The sequence below is a fragment of the Pipra filicauda genome, unplaced genomic scaffold (genome assembly GCF_003945595.2).
Source record: "Pipra filicauda isolate LSUMZ 115617 unplaced genomic scaffold, ASM394559v2 scaffold24_size8852520_pilon, whole genome shotgun sequence".
Classification (NCBI taxonomy): domain Eukaryota; kingdom Metazoa; phylum Chordata; class Aves; order Passeriformes; family Pipridae; genus Pipra; species Pipra filicauda.
The window spans coordinates 6,687,748-6,709,495 of NW_024104365.1; positions in this window are offsets into that span (position 1 = coordinate 6,687,748).

Genomic DNA, 21,748 nt, shown 5'->3' on the forward strand with positions numbered 1-21,748 from the left:
CTACACTCTGCCTTGTCATCCAGGTAATTAATAAAGATATTGAACATGATTAGACCAAGTATTTTCCCCAAGGTACACTGCTAGTTACTTCCCTATATTTTGTTGCTTAATCCTGTTAATTCAGCTAGCTCTCAACCCATCTCACTGTCTGCTCATCCAGCCCATTCTACGTCATCTCCTCTATGAGGATGTTATGGGAAAAGGCATCAGAAACCTTACTGAAGTCAAGGTAGACCTACTCTTCTCCTCTCATCTACCAAGCTTGCCATGTCATTGTAAAGGGTTATTAGGTTTGTCAAGCATGACTTTCCCTTGATGAACACAGGTTTACTAATCCTGACCACCTTTTAATTGTTCTCATGTCTGGCAACAGTTCCCAGGATTAGTTGTTCCATCATCTTCCCAGGTATTGAGGTAAAGCCAGATGGGCCTGTGGTTCCCTACATCCAGCTCCTGTTGAAGTTAGGGAGATTTGCTGTCCTTCAGCTCTCAGGCACCTATTCCAATTGATATACTTGTTCAAAAATTAGTGGCCTTGCGTTGTTGTCAGCCAGGTCAGGGGAGCATCCCTCAGGGCCCCTAGATTTATTCATGTTTGGTTTGCTTGAATATTCCGTAAGCTGGCCCTTTATCATCAAGTGTATGTCAGCCTTGCTCCAGGCTTTTCACCTGTTCTCTTTTCACCTGGTAAAGACAGGTGCTCAGTATCTCAGGCTTTTTTTTGATGTGATGTTTTGTTTATATTATTTTGCTGCTTTATCAATAACAATAAAATAAATTGAGGTTTCTCATCTATGATGAATATAATCTGTTGAAAATCAAAATATGAATAAATTAAATTTCAAATGTCTTTGGATTGACATATTTTTTTAGAAAACAGAAAAGTGTGAAGAACACTTTATTTTTTTTAATGGAGGGAAAATTGTTCTCTGCTACCCTTTGTTGCCAGTTTCAAAGGATTTTGTTGACATAAGTCTTAGTAAAATTAAACCCCTTCTTTTCTGTTTTATGTTTTGCTAGGGTAAGCATTTTGCACCTTTTTTACCTGAAAGTCATGAGACATTTCTCACAGTTTCAATTTCAGTTGTAAATAACAATTCTGGGTTTGTGAATATGAATTTAAACTGAAGAGCTCTGTAATTTGGTAGTCTTTCATTTGAAGCTAAATAACCTCCAGTTAAAGCAAAAGGCGTGTGACCTTTGTGTTTTAAAATAGCTCAAAATATTTAATATTTCATGATCTTTAAAAATTAAGTTTATTAACACGTGAAATAAAAGAAAAAAACACAAAAGGGGTATGAAAATAACATAGTAGATGTGCTATATAAAAAATATTAGTTGAGCAATCCTTATAGCCATGCCAAGCTTCACTGCAATTTTCAAGTTCACTGCATTTTTCAACTACTTAAACTAAAGCAAAAACTACTATTAATTCACACCTTTTGTTAATAAAAATAGAGTTTAAGTTAGATAAAAAAAGATAGAATTAATTTAATAGCAGAATATTTAAAGATTAAATATACTAGATCCCAGCAAGTAAAATGTTTATCTATTGGGTTAAAGCTATCCTATTCTGATATCAATATAAATGTTGTGATTCTAAATATAATCCCTATAATTTTTTTCAATTAGTCTGTGTTAAATATCACATTACATATTAATTCATTTACATAATGCTATTTCAATGGAAGATTTTTAAATTGTTATCCAAAATAAAAGCTTATAGATAGTTCTCTTCTTTTCCTCTTTCTACATATGCACCAATTATTCAAAAGAGCTTTTCAAGGTTTTTTCTCAATCATCTATAAAATGCAGTGTTTGCATACCACCTCACATTAATAATTATTTTTTATTATTACACATATATATCTTTGAGGTAAAATTTCCTAAAATAATTGAGTTAGAAATAAGAAATCAGCAGCACAATATTGTTTGAAGCATATATGCATTTCTAGAGATGTCTGAAATTGTACCTTCCTGTGTTTATGTACTCTATTGAAAAATGTCTGAAGTTCCTTAAGCATTAAGACTTTGAAAAATCAATTTGTTTTCTCATTCATAATTTATTAATTGAAACTATTGGCTCCTGTCTTCTGAGAATCTCAAAACTAGTGTTCTAGGCATACAGGAGTTTTTTAAACATCTAGTTACAGAATTTTCAACTCTGTCTCAAAATAACTGCCTGTATGAGATGGAATATAAGGGAAATAAACTATTCTATGTTTAAGTAATTTATATACTTTTTAATGTAAATACAGCATTTTCTGAGTAGGATTTTATTTCTCTTTTTTTGTTGTTTTTGTAATTGTTTGGCAAGCAATTGATAAATTCAGTTGCAGAATGTAAAAATGCAGTAAGATCTCCACAGAAACTTCCTTTTCCAGCCTCATCTCTCTCAGTCTGTCTTCCTAGGAGAGGTACTCCAACCCTCTGACTGCTTTTATTGCCCTTCTCTGGACTCACTCCAACAGGTCCACATCTTTCTTAACGTGGGTGCCCCATACTTGGACACAGCACTCCAGGTGCTGTGTAGAAGTGTAGAAGACCTTTCTGGAAGACTTTACTATGAGGAGATTAGGGTTATTCGCTTAAGGAAGCTTTCCTGCCTGGAAAAAGGCATTTTCCCCAGACACAGTTTCTCCTCCTGCATTCCAGAGGAGCTGACTCCTGGGTACGAGAGCAGATAAGTTCTTACAGACATGTCTGAAGGCCCTACAATGGGGGCCCAGGGATGACAAAAGCCCCGAGAAGAACAGGGGGCATGTCCTTTCCTAAGCCCGGTGCAGATCTGTGCTGAGATGTTAAATGTTCTTGGCTTTGGAAATAAATGGTCCTAAATCCTTCCACTGCCTGGTATTTTGAGGGTACCTGAGTGCATTCGACCCTAACAGTGCAGTCTCACAAGAGCAGAGTAGAATGCCAGAATTGCCTCCCTTGGCCTGCTGGCCACACTGCTTTTGACGCATTGCAAGTTATGCTCAGGTTTCTGGGCTGCAAGACACATCAGAAAGTCATGTTGAGTTTCATGTCAACCAACATCCCCAAGTCCTCCCCCTCAGGATGGCTTTTGATCCATTCTTTACCCTGTCTATACTTGTGCTTGGGATTTCCTCGATGCGGTACACCTTGCACTTGGCCCTATTGCACCTCATGAGGTTTGTACAGCCCCACCTCTCAAAGGTGTCAAGGTCCCTGTGGATGGCATCCCTATCCTCCATTGTGTCAACTACACCACACAGTTTGGTGTTGTCAGCAAACATTCTGAGGGTTTACTCAATCCCAATGTCCATGTCACCAAAGATCTTGAAAAGTGCTGGTTCTAATACCAGTCCCTGAGGAAAGCCACTCATCACTGTTCTCTACTTGGACATTGAGTCGCTGACCACAACCCTTTGAGTGCAGGTATCTAGTCAATTTTTTATCCACCAAATGGTCCATCCATCAAATACATATTTCTCCAGTTTAGAGACAAGTGTCAAATGCTTTGCACAAGTCCAGGTAGATGACTTCAGTTGTTTTTCCCTTATCCACCATCACTGTAACCCCATCATAGAAATCCAGCAGATTTCTTAGGCATGATTTGCCCTTAGTGAAGTCTTACTGCTGTCACCAGACACTTTCTTGTTTTCCATGTGACTTAGAATAATTTCCAGGGTGATCTGCTCCATAATCTTGCCAGGCACAGCTGTGAGATTGACTGGCTTGTAGTTCCCTGGGTCTTCCTTATTTCTCTTTTTAAAAATGGGGGTTATGTTTCTCCTGTTTCAGTCAGTGGAACCTTCACCAGACTGCCACAACTTGTCAAATATGATGGATAGTGGCTTAGCCACTGAATCTGCCAGTTCCCTCAAGGGCCCATGAATGCACCACATCAGTTTCCATCAACTTCTATGCCTTTAGATTCCTCAGATGTTCTCCATTCCAATCTCCTACAGCAAACCACTCTTCATTGTCCCAGTCCCAGTCCCTGCCTTTGTCGACATGGCTGGAGCACTTAGCAGTGATGACCAAGGCAAAAAAGTAATTAAGTACCTCAGTCTACTCCATCTCCTGGGTAATCAGGTCTCCTTTTCTTTTTTTCCAGGGACATCCCACATTTTCCCTAGTCTTATCATCAGTATACCTACAGAAGCTTTTCTTGGATGCCCTTGTCATCCCTGGCCAGATTCAATTCTGTCAGTACTTTAGTTTTGCTATATTGATCCCTGGCAGCTTGGATAATATTTCTGTATTTCTCCTAGGCTAAATGTCCTCGCTGCCACCCTCTGTAGGCTTCCTTTTTGTGTTTGAGCTTATCTGGGAATTCATTGTTCATCCATGCAGGCCTTCTGATGTTTTTGCCTGACATTCTTTTTGTTGGGATGCATTGCTCCTGAGCCTGGAAGAGGTGATTCTTGAATATTAACCAACCTTCCTGGGTTAGTCTTCCCTGCAGGGTTTTATCCCATCCACTCTACCAAGCAAATTCCTGAAGAGGCCAAAGTCTTTTCTCCTGAAGTTTAGGGTAATGACCTTGCTGTGTGCCCTCCTTGCTGCCCTGTCTATATTTGTTATTGAAGCATTTGCTATTTACACTGAAATAACCACATTAAAATATGTGACATTTTATAAAACTTCTGCTAAATATTTTTTGTTTCTTTCATTTCACTGCTTGCTTATATTTTTTATTTTATTATTTTTCTCTTCATTGCCAGTTCAGCCATCCTTCTTTCCAGTATTGCATGTCCTTGGATGGAAGATCTATTTGCTTCTGTGGCTGTCCTAGAAATATGAAAGGCCAAAATAGCATGTTTTGAGTAATAGAAAAAGTATATAAAACACTTCCTGATGGCCATCTTTTCTTTGTGCTGTTCATCACAAAGCTACCTGGTTCCTGATACATTAATTGAAGGGCTTGAAAGTCTGCTAACTTTGTTTCTGTACTGTGTACAAAGATATCAGAGAAGTTCAAGCTATTGGACCAAGGAGAACAGCTTAATCTCTCAGTCATTTTCTCATTTGTGAGTAAATTTATGAACAGTAAGGCAAAATCATAAACCTGTTGAAGTGATAAGCCAGCTGTAGTGCAAATGTGGTATGAAGTGTGAGTGTATACTTTAAGTAGAAGGCAGTGAAGAAAGAAAAAAAGGCAGCTGAAACTGAACCCATTTCAGTTGATAAGAAAATTTTACTCTTAAATTGATTCGAAAATTAAATATGAGAGCCTCCAATATATTGCAGTATTTTTCTAAATAATTCTAGTCTTATTTCTTTTTAGTTTAAATCAGTTTCAACAACTGATTTACACTAACATTTTTTAAACATCCCTTTTTTCCAGGTTATGTTATATATAACCAGGAAAAACAGCCAGGTAATTTTTTTCCAGGTTATATTATAGTCGTGGTATATGCCTGCAACTGCCAAAGTGTTCTACAAAGCTCAACTGCATATCAGCTAGCCAAAACTGATGGAGGCTTGCCAGAACTGTAGTATTGGATCAGGCCAAAAGAATAACAGGTTAAGATCTGCAAAGGACTCTTGTACCGAAATACTTTTTTTTTCTTTTTTTGGGGGGTGGGTTATTGTTTGTTTGGTTTTTTTGACAAGAACTACTCTTTTGTTTATTCCAGTTTGGCCTAGACTGACCCTAACTGCTTTCTTAAGCACATAGGGCGGGGCTACTAGAGGGAACAAATGCTAATGCCCTCTGTAAAGGAAATTCAAGAACTTATTAACCTCCCTGAGATACATTCTATCTTTCTGCTTCTTTGGGAATGGAATTTCTAGATACATGAAATTTTGCACATTTCATATAATTAATATATGAATTTTTTCAACTTTCTCTGTAAGTATATAACTATCTTTACTTAATTCTATAGTGTCCTATGATTTCCAGAGTAGGTGCTATCAATCATTTTCCAGTAAAGGGATGAGAAGCATGATGGGAACATGTAGTCTATTTTAACTAGTGACCCGAACCAGGATGTGAATGAACCTAACTCATTCTACAAGCCTTCTCAAGTGCAATACTGAGTGCAAGAATTATTTGTGTATTTGACCAGATAATATTAAAGCACCTGCTTAAAATATAAAAGGATAAGGGATTAAAAATTAAGGCTTTGAAATGTTATTCTTGTCTTAGTCCAAAGCTTCTGAGAAATTTTTTGTATCCAGAAAATCTATATAAGCAGAGATGTGGTGTGAGTTAAAAAGAGAAGGCATCATGACAAACTCTTTATTTTGCTTAATAATATATGATATATATTTATTTCCTTGTGTCTTCAGGAATTCTTCAACCACAAGTTACAATTAGCCAGTTCTTAGAACTATAAAGAACAAAGTGAAGAGTGAAGACTAGAAAGTGTGTGTTAAGCATACTGATCCTGAATTATGCTTCAAAACTGAGAATTTTAGGCAAGTTTTCCTTTAGTGCAACTATTGATTTAACATATCCAATGTTTTGGTGCATACACATTTTGATCATATCATGTGAATGACATTTAGCCAATTTATTTCACTTTTTCAAAAATAATTACTTGTTACTACACGTAAAACTGACCTATAGATAGGTGCTGTATGTGTAGAGGAAGTTCTGTATAGTTAGTGAAAATATTTTGCACGGTTCTTGTTAAAAATAGCATTTATTTGCTGAAGCTACAGCTCACCTGTTTTGGGTTGGGTTTTTTGGTTGTCTTTGATTAAACAAAAACTATTAGATACAACACAGCATAACTGCTTACTTGCTCCACACATTTTCTGAAATAAGTCTCATTATTTATGCTAAAATGACTACAGACAAGCATGGGGAAATAACAGACCAGCGATATTAAGTTATTACCTTATTTCCCCTCAAGGATTAGACATCTTGCCATATTTTCTGCTACTGTATAAAATAATAGTTTATAAAGAACACATTGATTAAGACAACATGCTACAGGAAATGCAACAATGCATTTTGTTGTCGTTAGCAAATACATACAACAGATAATGACTTAACAAATATTTATGCGCATAGTTAGCAGTACTCTTTCAGATTCCTGGAGATTATCTTCCTTAAATGGAATTGGGATGGTTATATTGAGTATATATGAAAATACATACTGTGGGGAGTAGTCACAGAGAGCAATTTTAGGTGTATGGGATTAGTCTTTCTGCAGCCTTTCTGCTGTACATGGGGATAAAAGCTCTGCTGCAGGGCAGATCAGAGCACCCAGTTGGGGTTCCTCTTCTGATATCAACTTTCAGAAAAACCTGTCTCTCTCCAGCATTAACAGAGATAAGCCTTACTGATATGTTATCCATACTCCTGGATAACCTTTCTGAAGCAAGGTTGGAGCTTCAGAGCTTGGAGCAAGCACAAACTGAGATGTGCACTCCTTGCATGAGAATAGCAGCCTCTGTCCAGCTCAGTATAAATCAGAATGGCACAAAACTTTGTTGAGTTGATTGAGCTAATGGACTGGAAGGGAAATCATTCTTCCTAAATACCAGCCCTCCTAAGATAAACCACGCGCTGCTGATGAAAAAAAGAACCATCAACCAAATAAAACAAACAAACAAAGAAATAAATAAATAGCCCTCAAACAAACAAAATCCCCCCAAAATAAAAGACACCTTAGTTTTCACATTTTTGTGTAAATTTATGCTACTACAGTTTGGAACAAGCAATGCAATGTCTCTCATGGTGTGTGTAGTGTGTCTGTGGAACTGCCAGCAGAAGCTGGAATCAATCTTTGGGGACAGCTATTTCTTTTTTACATCCTGAAATAAAGCATTCAGAATAATAGAAAAACACTTCAAGATGTTTAGTTAATTGAGCAATACTTTATCAGTGCCATCTAGTGTATGCAACCAATTTTTTCTGTCTTGCCTTTCTACTAAATTCACAAAGTATTATGGCAAGTGAAATTCTAAATGCTTGTCTTTTATATCAATGCGTCTTCAGCAAATATTTCTCAGCTAAACATTTTATCAAGAGGTTTCAAAATAGTCTTGTGTAGAGCAGTTGTTAGAAAAGGGCTTGGGAGGCTTATGTTTCATCTGAAATTTCAGTAATAACTTTATTGTGTTCCTAAGAGAGCAGTGCAGATAAATAGCTTTATCATTCACGTCTTATGGTATACCTTAATAACCTGAGTCATCCAATCATTCACACTTTGCAAGCAGGATAAAGAAAGCTACCAAAAATGTGAGATTGGCAATCTAATGGATAAACTTCATAACAATATCTGACTTAAAAAGCAGATGAGATAATATAATTCCTATCATAACAGTAGAAATGTAGGATACTTAGGTGGGGTATAAGTCCCTTTTCATATGTGAGTGACCCTACTTTTAAGTACCTGCCTAGTGATTTTCAGCAAGTTAGGCTACTCTTTTCCCGCTTTGAAGAAACATGATGTTTCTTTTTGATTACTGATTTTCTCAGTGTGAGAAACAAAAAGTAATTCAACTTGTTTATTGGGATCAGAAAGCACAAAGAGGAAATAATTTCATAATTCTTTTACTCCACATTATTTGATTGGCAACTGACATTAGGATTCCTGAAGTATCTCTGCTTTCAAATTACTCAAACCATTGCTCTTTTTTCAGTCTGAGAAGAAAAAGCGTGGAAGAGAAGATTGAGATTGCCATTGTGTTTTTGTTGAAATATTAGCCCTGAGTTATTAAAATTTTCAAATTGTCAAATTTTCTGTAAAAACAACCAAACTTAATTTGGGTGCAGGGGGAATAGAAAGGAAAAAGTGCACAGTGCAATGTCAGAATCCCTGTGCTCTGTTCTGCAAAAGTTTCTATATGTGCAAAGACATGGACAGAATATTACCATATTTTTTGTTGCTAACCTATGTCAATGTACTTAAAACTCAAACACAAGAAAACTAGAGACTATTTGAACTATGCATGAACTTGAAACAATGTCTTGATTTATCTCTCTTTGGAATTGAAGGTACATATACAAGTATGCACACAACATAAATTTGTGTGTATTTATAGATGTGTACATATGTCTATACGAAAAGGTGTATGTATACATCTGTGCATAGTGTATGTATTTATATGCATCTATCTATGTATATTTGTGAATGAGGACTGAGGGGAGTGGTTAAGACTGACCAGGTTCAGGCCAGTTTCAGTCCTTATCACTACACATGTAATATAATAATCTCTTAAGAGTTTTATTCTGAATTAGCTGTGCATATATAGTGTCACAGATCCAATGCAGTCATTTCAGGAAAGGCTATGGTCCCTGAAGGTTCTTAGCCCTGCAGGTCGCAGTGATGAGGTCTGAGTGCCCTTCAACAAGGAGAGCAGGACCATGAGTTTTTCCCTGTTTTTCCTGTCTCTGCTTGGATGTTTTATTCTCCACCACATCTTTCTCAAAGAAAATAATGTGATCTTCCCCTTCTTCAGGTGGTTTGAATCTACAACTAAGGAGAACATCTTACTGGATATTCTGAGAAGCTATACTCTTATGGTTTGATGTTTTTCTAGTTTATCTAAATAACTGTATTATTCAATATGATGCTTATTGAACTGGAAAACAAAACAAACAAAAAAACCCAAAGAAAAACAACAAAAAACCCCAGCACAAAATATGTCAAAGCTCTGTGGCAAGAGGGTGAGGAAATCAGATCTCATTGCTTCAGTGTGACATCAGCTTGGGCATTTTGATCACAGTCTCACTCCATACAGGATCATTGCACTGAGTATTTATTTTCTTTAATGATTTTGTATAGTGCAGTAATTTGATCAATTTTTAGCAGTGAGCCTCAAAGACACCTGGAGGGTAAACACTTTCCTAGAGAGTGGACATTATAGGTGTGGTTACAATAGTGAAGGAAGGTTACTGAATCTAAATCAGTATGTATCAGGTACTACAAAATTGGTACCTATCAGGATGCAAACCAGAAACAGAACTGTGCCTAGACTACATCTTACCCAATGTCCTTTTATTAAACTTGTTCTGCGCATTTGACTGAATTTACAAATACAATGTAAGAGAAGCTAAAAATGCATATTTGGAGGTGTGTTAATTGTCCTTTCACTGAGAAAAAAAAATGTTAGGCTTTTCTATGTAACATACACCGTACTTATAAAAATTTTCATAAATAATAATTGCTTACCAAAAGCCTATGTATATTTAGGAGTCTCTACTAATCAAAATGATTACTTAATTGGAATTTTTATTTTTCTTAGAGAGTGGTAGTTAAAGCAAATTCCATTGTGCATGTAAAATGGAATTCAAGCTCATTTGGTTAAATGTCCAAGCCCAATAAAATCACATAAAACGAGCTTAATGACCCTTTTAAAGTTTTTTTTGGCAAAAAAAAGAAATGGCTAAGCCACTGAACTAAGTAGTCAATGAGGTAATACTACAGAAGGCATTTTGTGATATTATTTATATACTTCGATTAGAAGTTTTCTTACTAAGGTATTTTGTGGTACTATTGATTTCAGAAGGAATTTTTAGAAGTAATTCAATCTAGTTTTTCTCTGCTATGCAACCTTAATTTTCACTGCAGCTAATAGAAATGTTTATGTAGAGCCAAATTCCCGATGAAGAACATTTAATTCTGAAAGGTTTTGGAAGGAAAAGTGTCAATGAATGCTATACAGAATACTTTCATAACAAAAATAATAAGATGGTAGCAGGAATAATCTTTAAAATATATTCTGTTTTGATTTTTTGTTGGGTCTTTTTACCATATTTTTGGCCTTTACCCTCTCTAAATTTTAAAATGCTCACTTCTGCTATGGCTGTTTCGTAGACATATGGAGTACATGGGTCCTTCAAACTTAAAATGGTGTTGTCTATCATATTGTTTGTGATGGAAGTTCATAAATATCTTAGACATTCGTTGTCTGCAAAATGAGGACTGATACAAGGTAACCGGAATAGCTATAAAACTTCTTAAATTTCTTTCTTCCTCTCTCACCTGGAAGTGTGATTGCAATGTAAAACAAGCTAAAGTTTTTGAAGCTGCAGCAACGATGAATTCTTACTTCTCACTATTATTATCTTTTGACACCTTTCCTGACACTTAGAATGCTTGCTTGATGATATGAAAATAGAATGATGGGGAAAAAAAACCCGTGTGCAGTCTTCGCAGCTGGTGCAATGTGCCATTGTGCCTTGTTGTCATCTGCCCACACTTAATTAATAAGCATCTGGTTCATTCTTGTATTTACACAAGATACAAAATAAAATGCCTAAGTTTGATCTTTTCAATCTGTGGCATGATGCTTCCCCCTTCACTTCAAAAATTATTACTGTGAATGCGAAAAGCAATGCACATTGAAATGTAGAGATCCATCCAAGAAATAAAATATATGGTTTCATGGTTTAAATATGTAGACAGGTCAGCCATGTTAACAGAAAGTTGTATTGTTGTGGAAAATATTTTATGGTAGTCCAACAGATCAAAAAAATAAAAATATGTGCACATTACCTGAATAACTATTGTGACATGATTTGTAACATTTTAGAAGTAAATTTATTTCTCTTCAGAAGCAAGGAAGATGCATGCATATTTTGGTTTCTAGTCATTGAGGACCATGAAATCTGATGCAATGAATTTTTATTTAAGCTAATGGCTAGTAACTACTGAGGCTCTATTCGTGTGTGTATCTTCTCAGTAGGTGGGTGGATACAAGCAAAGAATACTAATAATATAATGTTTATCTAGGAAAAGGATAAGTTACCAGTACCTCACCTGGTTGACTACACAGATACCTGTGATAGCCTCTATTTCTTTCTCATCATTATATTAAAGCTTTATGGCAAAGATGGGTGTTCTATACTGTATAGATTTCACACACGCATACTTTCCCCACAAGTTCAATCTCTCTGTCATTAATTTAAATTTATAACTGTTGCCAAGAACCATGGTGTTCATTAACTAAAGAAATGTTATTGTTTTCCATGGTGAGGAACCACTCAGGTGAGAAGACAGTAAAAAGTGGTATGGGTGTTAACAATTCTCTAAAGTTGGCAACTGAGAAAGAAATTGAAGTGTTTTATTTTCATCCCTTCTAATACCTGATCATGTTTTACAAAATATCCAACAAACTTCAACAGCTATGCTAAGATGTAACACTCAATCCCGCTATCTACGTACCTGTAGGAAACAAAGCAGAAGTCACAGGAAAAGTTCAAAATTATTATCATTGGGACAAATATAAGAGCCAAATTGTATAATACTATGTTTTGCCAAAAGCATACGTACTGCCACTATCTGAGTATTAACCATCCAAAACTGAAATGAACATAAAAGTGCTAAGCACAAAAATTGGAAGGAACAAAAAGTATTTTTTTTTTTAATTTTCATTTTCAGCACAGTCTGCCATTGAGATAAAATATATTTGTTGCTCAGGAAGGTAAGCAGAGTGTGAATTAATAGATAAGAGGCTACCAAATCAAAGTATCTCAAATCAAAGAGCTGCCAAATAGCAAGTAGCTTCCCCTGAGAACAAGAATTACAATTGAGTTCAGTTTGTTATAATCTTTGGTACAGAAAGCTGTTGTGCTTGGGAAAAAAAGGTGAATATTTCTCTAATGGGTTTTTTTCAGAAATGCTAAGAGTTAGTTTTATTTTTATGCTGATCACAATGTCTTTGGATGTGAAGGGAATAAAATGGACAAGACTTTTTGCCCTTTTTAAAGCCTTTGAATGAGTATGAACCACTCCACAGCAAGTTGAATAAGTTAAATACAAAAAAACCCTGAAGTACCTGAGTGAACTGTCAGTCAAATTAATACCTTGCTGTCTAAAACTTTCCAGTTGCATACATCTATTTCTTAAAATTCAATAAAGTTTCCATGTCTTAATAAATAACTCAGATATAAAATTAACTCATCCACAAGTTATGTTCACAAAGCTACATAAGCATACTATTTTTAATGCTATGGATTTTATTTTTTATTTGGAAGCTAAAATGGTATGCTGAGGAAGCAAACCATATAAGGGCTTTGAAATGGTATTTGTTCGATACATTAATATTTTTCTTCAGTATTACTGTGTAGTGGTGGTTTGCAATATACACAGTTATGGCCAGCACTTAGCTTTTAATGATCGAAAACCAGACAGTTATTGAGATTGGAGAAGGTACTGCAGTCCACTAAAGATATACCAAAAACCTATTGGTCAAGACTAAGTTGACAGTGATCAACTAAGATAAAAAAGGCACCTGTATGAATGTTCTGTTAGCTCCTGTGGACCCCATGTTTTAGGTAATCCTATAGCAATCTTACATATTGCATTGTACTATATCAATTAATTTCCTTCATCCAACATAGGTCAGGTTCCCTCAGGATTGATTGGCTTCTTTTTTTAATCTCCTGCCTTTGTTTTCCATTCACACTTCATTTGTGTCTTAGAAGGACAACTACGTTCCACATTATGTTACATTCTGCTACCGACTTGTCTTCCTTGATACATTTGTATCCATCTCCCCCTCTTAATATTCTTCGTCATTTCTTTTCCCAAATTAAAATATTTCCCCAAAAAAGCTTTATACTTTTTTTCATTGCTTTGCTAGCATGAACAAGAAAAAGTACTCCAGAAGTACTGTCCTCTGGCCCACTCTTTTTAAATATTTGTCATGTCAATTTCTTTCATAGTGTCTCTGGACAATTTGGTTTTTGCTAAAAAATATGTCATAAATGCATGTGTATCACCTTCTTACAATTTTTCAGCAAGGGATTAGGATAACATGGTTCTGATTTAAATTGAGAAGGTAAAGATTCTGTTTCATAAAGGCAGTCTGATGATTTACTGAAAAAATATAACAAAGAAGAATCTGAAATTTACCAAGTTTGATGACAATTTGTTGAGATTTGAATATTATTTTCTGTATTAAAATGCAGAAACTGTGGAAACAGCTTTTGATCTTCATGCTGGAAGTGAAATTCAGTAATAGTAATTTACTTGGAAAAAAATGCATGGTCTTCTCTCATTTCTCTGTGTCCATATTCTCCAAATGGCCTTTTTCTTTTAAGAGGATTTTGAAAGGTATTTATCTTAAGAGCAAATATCATCTAATCTTCACCTTCCTTAAATATTTCACATGTGACTTTAAAATTACAATTTATATTATTAACTGACATATTCATAAATAATTCTTTTTCAGTAATTGACTAGTGTTCATTTTCCCTGTCTTTGAGCCAATAAATAAGATATTTTTATGGTAAAATCCTGTCCAGCTGCAAAGCTACTTTCTGACAGATTTACTTAGGCAGTAGATTTGTCTTTTGATACTAATATTGATCTCTCTGCTTTCCAATTATATTATTTTTTAAAATTATTTTCATTTAACACCTGACTTGAGAAGTTCTGTGACTGGTGAGTGTAAGGAATGGCAGGGGAGCAAACACATGACTCTGACTATCTAAGAATGTTATACATATACGCATAAACATGTATTTATGATCATATATATCATACATCTAACATTTGTAATGTACAGCATGATAGATATAAGTAGATATAAAATTATAGTGTGTGTATACATATGTATACACAATATATATGAATAATATATATAAAATTGGTTGGATTTTTTCATTATCACAGAAATGTAATTTAATGTTATTGTTCTCAGTACTAGCTTAGCCTTGGTTATTTGACTCAGAAATACAGTTATTTCACAAGCCCAGCCTTTCTTCCTTTGCAAATATAACTCAACATTTCAATCTGTGAAATGTTTACAATTTGTTTAGGAGAGAATTATATGCAGTTAGTTCAGTGGCTCACTCCAGTATTAAGAATCTTGGTGGTCCTCATGGGATGGGCAAACAGAAAGGAAGCTCTTCAACGAGCTTGCTGGGTCTTTTATATTTCAGAGAAAACCAAATGAAATGTTGCTGTGAAAGCTTTGAGAACTTAATGTGATATCAGCATCCACTGACTAAGCATCTTTGTAGGAAAAAAAGGGTCTTCAGCTGTAAGATTGATATTCTGACGAAAACAGCCATTGGCTTGTGTTTAGTTCTTAAGTTCTCTCAAGGACCTTAGAAGCTTACTGTGAGCCAATTTACCTTTGACTAAGTCCACATGCAGTGGTAGAATGAAACGCCATTAGTGGAAAATATATAAACACACACACACACACATATATATATGTATATAATGCATATTGTCCTTGGCAACAGTCCTGCCAGGGCAGGGACATTATTGTGAGGAGGTCCAAGGCTGGCCAATGGGGTTGCCCAGCCTCCTGGGATCCCCTGGGACACACAGGCCAGAGGCTGCCCTGAACCTAGGTGGATGCTTGGGGATCCTGTGTTGTGTTCTGCCCTCATCTCTGCTGCCAGCATTGCTTGTCCAACTTCTTTCTGTCTGTGGAGATAAACCTCTATCCAGGCAGCCTTTCAAATAGGGATGTTGTCATTTTTGAGAACAATTGTCTTATTAAAAACAAACAAACAAAAAATGAACCAAACAAAAAGTAAACAAAAAAGCCTAAAAGGTAATTTATCTACACTTAAGATTTTGTTTGTTCAGTAGTCTGTGTCCCATGTGAAGCCATTTCTTATCCCTTTCTCTATTTCACCAATGGTATCCTGGCACTCTCACCTCATTACAATACTTGTAATGCTAATCCTTCAGGAATCAGTTGCTCTGTAAATTCATTCCAATTCACCTCCTCAAGCAATCATTGCTCCTTTCATCCTCTATTTCTTTAATTCCCTCTTGAACTCCTCATGCTTTTCAATCTGTTGCTGTGTTGTGGTTGCAACTCTCTCTTTCAGGTACCATCAGTCTGAACTACCTACTAAGTATCTTTTTTAACCATCCTCTATAGTCTTGTTGATTCTCACAGTTAAATCTCTTGCCTTCCTAGGAAAAAAATGCCTTTGCTTTGCTGTGCTGAATTGTGACTCCTGTAAAGGTCTAACTTGCTTTCTGGATCCCCTCCCTCCCACTCCCTGCCCCTAGCCCCCACTCCACCTTTTATAATTGATACTGTTACAGCTTCCATGTCTTTAATTTCCATTTAATTGAAATAATGTATGATTAAAATGTTAGATCAGATTATGCCACCCAGTTTAATCAATGATGAATTTTAAATCCAATTAGAAGATCAGTTTAAAATATGTTTTGTTGGAATGCCAGCTACCAAAACAAGAGTTTTAACTAATGATATGTGCTGATTAGATAATATTTTGACTATTAAAATGTTCCCAAGTTTTGTATTCAACTAAAGACCATCTGTGAAGCCATACCAATTACAACAGAATCTAGTGAAAGAGGTAAGAGTCCAACAAATTTATATTCCTAAGTAAAATCATGATTAAAAAGTCACACTTTTTCATCCTTTTCAGCAGTAAAATGTTAAATAAACACTGACAGGTTCACACTTCAGCTATGCATAATGTATTTCTTTTTTTTTAAATCAAAAATTCTTGTTTCAAAATAATTTGCAAATGTGAGCATTTCTGTTGACTTCAATAGAAATGCCTGCAAGACTATTAATCTTCAAGACTTTTAATTATTAAAAGCAAGTAAAAGGAAGGAAGAAAAATGACACCACAATACTTGCTCTTTCTTTTGGCAGAATTCATTACTGGTATTTTTTTAGCTAACTGGGGAAAAACCTCAACCTCTGAGCATAATGGAAGATAAATTAAATTCTTATTGCATTAAGAAGTATATGAAAAACCCATAAGAGGTGTGAACAAAAAATAAATTTGTTCTCAGTGTGTGCCAGTAACAGTAATATATCTTTCACAGCCTCCTTTAAATTTTGCTAAGTAATTCAACTCCATCCATACAAACTGGGAAGCTGATTTTAGCCATCATTAAAACAAAACAAAACACAACAACAACAACAACAATAAAAAACATCAATTATCTGCTACAGGCTAAATTTCCTTTTAATCTTATGCTGATTTTTTAAATTTACAAATGAAAATAATTAATTATGAATCACTTCTGGTTTTGAAGTCTGATTTCATTTGATGCCTGTACTTTGGAAGATGAGTTTCACACTAAGCAGAAATTTTTGCCTCTTTTAATCATCAAACAAAGTCTAGAAATCACTACAACAACTGAAACTAAAGTAGATTTTCCCTGGTTTTGCGGTGCAAATAGCAGACTAGAAATCTGGTATGGGTTAAATTAGATGCAGTTCTTTTACTCTTCAGTAAAATAAGAGAGCTGACCTATTTTTTCTTACTGAAACTGAAATTGTTTCTGACAAAAAATTTCTAGCCTTTTAACTACTTTTAAAGCACTAGACCCCTTGGGTTTAAAATTACTAGAGTGAAAAGAAAAAAACAACCTCTCAAGTCTGTCCCATGAAGAGGCATTGTTGGACCTAAATGATGCATAGGTGAAGCACAATACATCACAATGACTGCAGAATTGATACTCTCATATTCAAAAGAGCTAAAAATAATAAGGAGTTTTTTGATTTTTACACATTTCATAGCAATTTAACCTAGTTCAGACCTTGTACCTACTCAGTCTATTGTATAATGTGCACTCGTCACCCTTTTAGAAAATAAATTTTCATAAGACTTTTTAATAGTTTATGGAAAACACAGTGCATGTAGAATATCTTAACATAGGTTTGAACTGCATATGAATAAGATACATAGAGGGAGTAAATTCATTACAATCAGTTCTGAAGATTTGTTTGGACTGCATCAGCAGAATTGCACGTCTTGTATTTCATCTTAACTCAGAACAATCAGTTTTGTTCTACTATAGGGGAAGTGGGAATTTCACTCAAGTGGCAAATTGTCCCCTGAAGAGTAGACCTTTGAATGTACCTAGAACTTAAATTATTAAAAGGTTAATATAAGTTATTTAAAAAAAATTATATATATAATTACCTGTACTCTAAAGATGCGCTTTCTAAAGGCCAGAATCAAGAAACCTGGTGTACCTACCCACTACTATGTTGTGAAATTGATACCATAGTTTAGAAATGTAACAGAACTAATAGTGCTTGCAACAGAATGTCACATAGAAAATTACTATGCCTCAGTTTAAAGAATCCAGCCAAGCAAAGTAAAGAAACAATAAAGCAGGAGCAGCCAAGCAAACAAAGGAGGGGTATTGCACAACCAGATGCATTATCTTAAAGGAGTTGATAAAATGGTTGTTTGGAACTTTGGGGGGTCCAAACAGAAGTGACCACCAGAGACCCTTGGTGAAGCCCCCCAGAGACATTATAAGGATATGTGTATATGGTAATTAGGGCTGGGAAATATAGTGAATATGTAACAGGAATGCGGGAAATGAAAATGAATAATTGTGTAATGCAACAAACATATAAGCTCTAGCGAAGATACCTCGGTGTGCACTTTGGGGAAATAACTACAACTGCACCCGGCGCACCAAATGAGGAATGCCTGCCTGCTAAAACTACAAATTCTTGAGGTATCAGTGTTCTAAATATAATATAACATAAACATAATTCAACTATATTCTGCCTATCAAATCCTATACAAACGTAATATTAAATCTCTGTGTTCTATTTTCTAGATAAAATGGACTTTTTTTCCTTTTTTTTTCTTTCTTTTTTTAATCAGTTGTAAAGCATTGTAAAAATAATCCTACGTCTCTTGATCACCTGTAATAATATGTGTCCATGGTGTGGAAATTCATGGCAAATCTCCTAATAGTGATTAGTCATATGGTATTGTGTCCCTATTGAGGTATGTGCTTGTCTGGTAAAAGTGGTCTCTTTGGATTTCAGAGATTGTCAGAAGAAATGTTACTTCCTTCTGGAAGGTTTGCATTGTCAAACGTCGATAAACTCAGTATTCATTCAGACTTACTGCTGCTGATTTCACTAAATGGAATACAACTTATTAACCTCTGACTTACATACATGAGAACCTGATTTTTTAGTGCTAGATACACAGAACTTCAGTCCCACTCTTCATGACAGAAGACTAAAATATAAATCCTCAAAACCACTACTGATCTGCAAAGGACATCTTCGTGTTTTTAAAGGACACAGCTTTCAAAAGGACAGAGCTTTTCAAAACTACCCATGGTATCTTCTTGTTGCTGCTGCAACAACTCCTTAACTGCTAACCACACCTTATATAAGGACTTACCAGGAGGAAAATTGTGAAGGAACCTGGAAAAATCATTAGAATGCATATCATTGCAAGAGCTGTCCAGCAGTTCTGGGAGTATGTTGCATGAGGCAGAAAAGATAGCATGTCTTTTGAACATTTAGGCTGTGAGAAGATTATCCCTTTTTGAGCAGGTAGATAAACTTGATATATTACCTTTTAGGAAATTGTATTAGCATTTCTTATTTCTCTTGTACAGTCTTGTTAACTTGCTTTACGAGGGATCACAATATGTATGAGGTTTAGTTTACATTGCTGATAGTTTAGGGGTAATTATTTAATTGTGTTAATTAAAGTAATCTTAAAATCTCATCCCTTATTAAGCCTGTCACCTTACCCAGAAAACAAATTTTCTTCATAAATCAATTCTGCATACCTTGTGGCAATGCTTATTGTCTGAAAGACAGATGATCTTATAGTTAAAGAAATCACATTTTTGTAGAATAATTAATGATATAGCAGTTCATGATATAGCACTAAGTTACTCTTAGTGCTTTTATGGTACTCGGTGATTTTGAACCAAGGGGTTATTTTTGAACTGAATCTGTTTTTCTGGAGAAACAATATTAAAAAAAGAATAGAAATCTGGTGTGTGTTAGCATTAACTTGGTTTACCAGCATAAGCTGTTAGATGATCGATGTTCTGTGTAAGAATGACCTTGATTTTCATCTATCACACAGTTTACTTCCTGTTAAACCAAATTACAACTGCTTTGGTATATTTTCTGTGTTTACTTAGATATTCTTTAGATATTTTATTAAAACTTTATGAAGAATCAACATAGAATAAAGCAGTTGGAGCTTAGGAAGAATCTTAAATATGTGCTGGGCTCTCGTTTATTGTACTATATTCTATAAGAATAGCAGTTGATGTCTGCTAGAGTTAAAGTGTCAAAATCCAGTTTATATATGTAAATTAAGATAGAATATAATAATAATAAAATTTAATAGCCTTTGTCATTTAAAATATAGAGAAATTGTCATTAAAACATTTTAATTACCCAGTGTATAATTAAGCTAAAAGTAATGCAGTAACTAACCATGCAGATGAGTTTATATGGAGGCCAGTTAGAAAGCAGCGAAAAAAATAAATGAAATTTTGAGATAATCTCATCAAGCTTCATGAAAAGTGCCATTCTTTCAGGAATTAACCTAACTAGATTTCTTAATTGCTGAGAGGTTTTAGAAGTTATGTTTTCTAGGTGTATAAATCTTGTAGAGTACCATTGTTACTCTCTTCAGAAACATTCCCTCTGGTTATTTTTATCTATCTCAAATTCATGGGTTTTTTACTCATTTTTTTTCCTCTATTTATCTTTTTAATACTTTCCCTGTGTAACTTGGAACATTTTTGTCTTTCAAGGATCTATTAGGATTTTCCTGACTTGACCTGTCTCAAGTATTGAAAACAGTAGGTAGGCATTAACCCAAAGCTGAAAGTTAAAAGTCCTCTGAGTGGATTACAGACTGGTAACAGACACCTGTTAGTCAGAATAATTCGTGCTACAGAGGACATCCTTCCAAATTTGCTCTGTTGTTTTAGTTTGCATGTCCTTAATGATACTGAGTGATTAGAATCTCCTTTCAACTCTGACCTACTCAAGATACTGAGCGTAAACCATGGTTGGCATAGCCAACTACAATTTAGTCTAGTCCACAGCTGCAGTTAAATGATTTCTACTCTCTCACCAAAGCCAGTTAACATGTATGACTAAACTTTGGGGATAGTTATGGTTTAATTATTACCTTTAAGATAAAGAAGATTAAACCCTGCTTCATTGCTACCATTCAAACCTAATTATTACTATCTTCTTAAGTCTGTCTAAGACCAATGGTTGCTATTTTGGTATGGATGTTTATTTCTGATTCAGTTTTTCTCATAAGAAAGAGAAAATAACTACATTTTATTTTTAATACATAATACAAAAAAGGAGAAGTTGGTATATTTGTATTCAGAAATCTTTTTTGAATAATACTGCTGCCTATAAGTTTCTGTTATTTTTAAAATACTTCAAATAACTTTTTTATGTCATGTCTTTTCCTCAGAGAATGCAAAATAAAGGATGTCATTACAGAATGTAGATTGTCATGATTTCAAAGTATTCATTAAATGACTTGTTATAGATACAGAAATGTGTTTTACAATCCCATTGTAAAATTATGAATGCATATGTGAACACACACACACACATATATATATATACACATGAGTGCACAAGCATATATGTATGGGTCTGGTTTCTATTTGTTTCTAGAATTTCAGGTTTGAATTTGAAATTGAAATTTTCTGACTGATATAAATGCGTTCCCTTGCCTGAGAAGGTCATGGACTCCACACAATGTGTAGCCATTGCAAATTTTACCTCCTGTTTAGACATTAATTATTTTTTAATCTGACTATTAAGAATATAATAATTCTTTGCTAAACACTGCTTTTTAAGTTATTGAGCAGCAGCTTTTACATCTGAAAAGCTCAGAGAAAAGTTTGTATAACATTTCTGAAATGATGCATACATAAAGGCAGGAGTTTTAGTTTGAGTCATTGAGTTGGTTAGTTAGGCTAATAATCATTAACCTAGCTTGAGGTGGTGGAAATGTGAATGGCCAGGAAACAATTTATACAAAGATCAGAGAAACATTGCCTAAAAAGGATAAACATGACTGTACAGGTTT